The sequence below is a fragment of the Penaeus monodon genome, chromosome 37 (assembly GCF_015228065.2).
Source record: "Penaeus monodon isolate SGIC_2016 chromosome 37, NSTDA_Pmon_1, whole genome shotgun sequence".
NCBI lineage: Eukaryota > Metazoa > Arthropoda > Malacostraca > Decapoda > Penaeidae > Penaeus > Penaeus monodon.
Window position 1 is genome coordinate 1,040,855 of NC_051422.1, and position 5,000 is coordinate 1,045,854.

Sequence of the window (5,000 nt, forward strand, 5' to 3'; positions counted from 1 at the left end):
AAAACCTTAAATTACATTTGCATTCACTAATTTCTCCTTTTGAGAGCCATACTAAAAAAGAAATAAAGAAAACATGCAAATCAGTGAACTAAAAAAAATGTAACATTAAAAAAACAAAGAAAAAAAAAATATATATCAATATATATATATATATATATATATATATATATATATATATATATATATATATATATATATAATATATATATATAATTAAAAAAGATAATTTTTGAAAATACTCCTTCCTTTTTCAAACCCATGAATTGCTAATACAAATTATTTTTCTTTTCTTTCTCTCTATAAACGTATGTTAATTTTCAACTTGTTATATAAATCATATATATGTATTACTTGTTTACATTCATGATCTGTATAAAGTTATGGAAATCGAAGATAGAAAAGAAAAGAAAAAAGAATGAAATTCGAGCGTAATAAATGTTTTAAAGATGCATTTTATTTTCTTCAAAAACCTGCCATAACTAAATAGAAAATAACTGACAATAAAGAAACAAATTGCAAAGCTTACACAGCCTTTATTCAAGCCAAGCAAAGAAAATAATAAAAATGATAATAATAACAATAACAATTATAATAAATAAAAAAATAAGGGAAAAAAAGAAAGAAAAATATTTCAAAATTAATATGAAACAAAGAAAAAAAAATATATCATGCAACTTCTCTACGACAGCAATGTACTAAGTGCTTAGAAAAGGGAGAGAAAAAAAGAGAAAGAAAGAAAAAAAAAACAGGAAAGTTGGATCTTGTTATGAAACCTTTTAAACCCTGCCTGCCTGTGCCAGTTCATTCCACGAAGATATAAATACTTGATAATTAATAATGTTCAATTAAATTCGTGTTCTTTATATCCCCTCAAAATAAATAAATAAAATAAAATAAATGAATAAAAATAATAAATAAAGACAAAGAGAAAACACATACATAAGAGTTAATATGAACGGTAAGTGAACACGCAGCTAACAGCACACGAACAAAAAAAAGCCATTTATCTAACTATATCTAGAGACACATCTAATTTCCATGCACTACTTTTTTTTTTTTTAATATTATTGTTTTTTTTTTCTTTTTAAAAAAATCTACATACTAGTACCTGAAAATTTGTCTTATGGCATTACTTGATCGCACTTCACTAAACTTTAAGGGTCTATAGGAGTGCCATAATTCTGAAATATACTCGAAAAGAAAAAAAAAAGAAGAAAAGAAAGAAAAAATGGGGGAAATAGGAAACAGTATCATGTCAGTGATTCTCTGAAATATAGGTTCTAATACTAATATATAGATATGTGGATGATATTCAACACTGTGTTCAGATAATAGATATTCATTTTTTTTTTCTACAGGTCTATAAGTACTTGTTTTTTTTTCGGTCCGTGGCAGTCTGTTCCTCATCTTCATCTTCCGGGTATGAGCTACGGGCTTGAAAATGCTCCTTTCTTGTCTTCGCTTTTGCTGTTATTCTAATATATTCACAAACCATTGATATACATGCTTCATAGCTCAACCTTCACTTCAAACATTCACAGACATGGAACTACGGACATACACGCGGTTACACATATATATTTGAGGGAGCTTCAGTCGCACCCACGAAGTGTTCCCGTGCGATTATTTTAGTCTGCGTCAGTCATGCAGTCTAGTAAAAGCCTGAATTTAAGCTTTTGCTGGATGATATTTAAAGAGATAGATAGAGATAAAAAGGGGGATAGGGTTCATGTACATACGTATGAGTGTGACAGAAAAAAAGTAAAGAAGGAAAAGAAAAAAAGAAAAGAAAAATAAATATACATGTCAGGTCATATCGGTGACTTGTGCCTTAGTTAGCTCATGGCTCACTGTCGCAGTTTAAAGTTGTTGGTTTATTACACACACACACACACACACACACACACACACACACACACACACACACACACACACACACACACACACACACACACATACATATATATGTACCATGAGACCGGCCTCATTCTTTTTCTCTGTTTCAAGATATTCCAGCCACCCTCCAAATAGGCCCCGGAGGCCACAAATGCGCCTCTCATTTCTGGAAGCCAACCTGGAAGACCTAGGTGGTAAGGCAGAAGACCAGTACCTTCTATCTAAGAACCGATTCTATAACGAAACTATAACTATAGCTTCTGAGGCAGCACACGTCTCGAGTCAACACCTGCTGAGTACTGTGGAAGGAGGCAGGAGGCAGGACCTGTAGGAAGGCTATTATGCGTCTATATTGCAACTGGATGAGCCTTGCAAAAAGTGATCTCCTTTGTTACCAAAAAAAGGACTTTCAGGTCTGTTTTGAAAAGGCAGAAGGGGCAGATTCATCGTTGAAGGTCGCTGCAATATCTAGAAAAAAATTGATGTATGATGACAGTCTCCTTACTTCTGGATTGCTCCCTACATGCATATATAAAAATGGGTATAATTATGTGTTAATGTTAAGGAGTTTATATATAAAAAATTATATATATATATATATATATATATATATATATATATATATATGCATGTGCTTTTTTTTTTTTTTTTTTTGTGTGTGTGTGTGTGTGTGTGTGTGTGTGTGTGTGTGTGTGTGTTTGTGTGTGTGTGTGTGTGTGTGTGTGTGTGTGTGTGTGTGTGTGTGTGTGTGCGCGCGCGCCTTGCTTCCTGATAAAGTGAAGTAAGTGACATGGCCTACTAAAATTCAAGTGTTGCTATCACTGGTAACACACACACACACACACACATATAGATAGATAGATAATCCCATACAGACACCTAGGAAAAAGACGGAAACAGCAGCGTCCTCCCCGTCAAACTTCCAGGTATTGGTCTACCATTGTTGCTCTCTTCCTTTGTTCCTTTAATTATAATCTCATTTTCCTTTAGGACCTAATTTCCGCAATGGAGGACAATGATCACTCCGATCCAATAAGTATGTCCCTTTTTCTTGTGGTTGTCATGTTTTTTTCTTTTCTTTTCTTTTATCTATTTATTTTTTTTTTGTGTTCTTACTCCCTCTCGGGTTTTAATTAAAGAAAAAATGCACATCTCATCAAGGGATAGGAAAGACAGTGTGCAGATAAAATAAATAAACAAATAAACAAATAAATAACATAATAATAATAATAATAATAATAATAATAATAATAATAAATAAAGTAATCTACAGACACCTTGGAGGGACTTTGATGGAAGAGACGAAAGCCTAGGATCCAAAAGTTTTGTCCGAGTCTGTAAACTAGTCTCAAGTGTAACCATTCTCAAGTCGGGGATTATGCCCAGGACTAAGCACACTACCTACGAAACTATGCGATTCAAACCCTCTATTTCTTTTTCCCCTACAGAGTGATCTAAATGGAAAACAACCATCTTCAGAAATTATCAAAGATCATTATAGAGTCAAAATACTATAGGAAACATTTTGAAACCTCCGTAGTTTTCATAAGATTGGAGCGGGGGGGGGGGGGGGGGGGAGTAACACTCTAAAGGAACTCTAGGTCAGGAGGTCTGGGGGTGGCTCTGGAAATAGGGATAAGCCTAGACAGTAGAACCTGGAATTAGAGAAACGTTTTTCACCGACTTCGTCATGACTGTATGATGTTTCACTCATTTATAGTCTGTTGAAACTATTTTGCTTTTCTGTCAGATCTCGAGGAAAGAAATATATATACACATACATGTATATTTACACACATATCTATACAAGACACACACACACACACACACACGCGCGCGTGAAAATGTAAAGGAAATACATATAAATTCACATACATGCAGCAATCTATATCATACGGGAAGCATTTATTTTCGCAGTTTATTTTGTTAATAGGATTTGCAGGGATCGCTCATCTAGGTGGGTGGGGGTCACGTGTGCTCTACTAAATAATAGCAATAATAATAATGATCGTAAGAATAATAGTAAGAATGTTAATAATCTTAATAATCATTATTATTATCATTAATAATATTGTTATTTTCAATGTGCCCGCGCGCGCGTGTGTGTGCGTGTGCGTGTGTGCGCGCGCGTGTGAGTGAGTGTAAGTGTACGTGTGAGTGTGGCATGTGTGCGTGCATGTGCGTGTGTGTCTGGTCACTAGTGTGCGTGTCCGTCTCTCTGCTTGGCTCGAAATTCCCGCTTAGTCGCGGCTGTTTATTATTTGATTACATTTGGCGACTTGATGCAGTGGCATCCTAGGCCGGCTGGAGAGTTGCCAAAAATACGACTCGGTGACAATACGTTTTTAGGAAATGATTTGAGCGCCCTTATATATATATATATATATATATATATATATATATATATATATATATATATATATATATATATATATATATATATATATATATATTAAGAATATGTGGCCAAAGTCGTATTCTAAAGGCATTTTCTTAGAGCAAGCTGTATAACTTATATGGTAATTAATGCTGAGATTAGGAGATCCACGCTATCATGGCTTCAGTAAGGAAAAAATGCACAATACATAAATAAAATAAAATAAAATATTTATATGTATATATATATATATATATATATATATATATATATATATATATATATATATATATATATATTTATTTATTTGAACCCCCCACTGCTTAGTATTCGAAAAAGCGGTGTACACTGTGCGAATTGCACTATTCGCACCGCCAATCACAACCGAGTCACGAAGCGCTTCACTTGTCCGTTTTTAAAAGAACTTCGAAACCAAAAGCGTGGAGTTGAATCGCCATGTTATTCGCACATATACCATTGCTTCTTTTTTTCTTTCTTTCTTTCTTTTAAAAGGGGAAGGCCTTGGCACTGATGTCCGTCCGGCTTGTCAATATTTTTCTTGCAATTAGATAATCGCGCTCTTTTATTTTCAATTCTTATTTGTCTTTTCGGATGCGACCTCTTGGTTATCAATATAGTTTTTAATCACCTAACGACATTGTCAACACGCCAACTAAGACATTAAGATCTTCATAATAATGATCAAAAAGATCAATAAAAAAAAAAA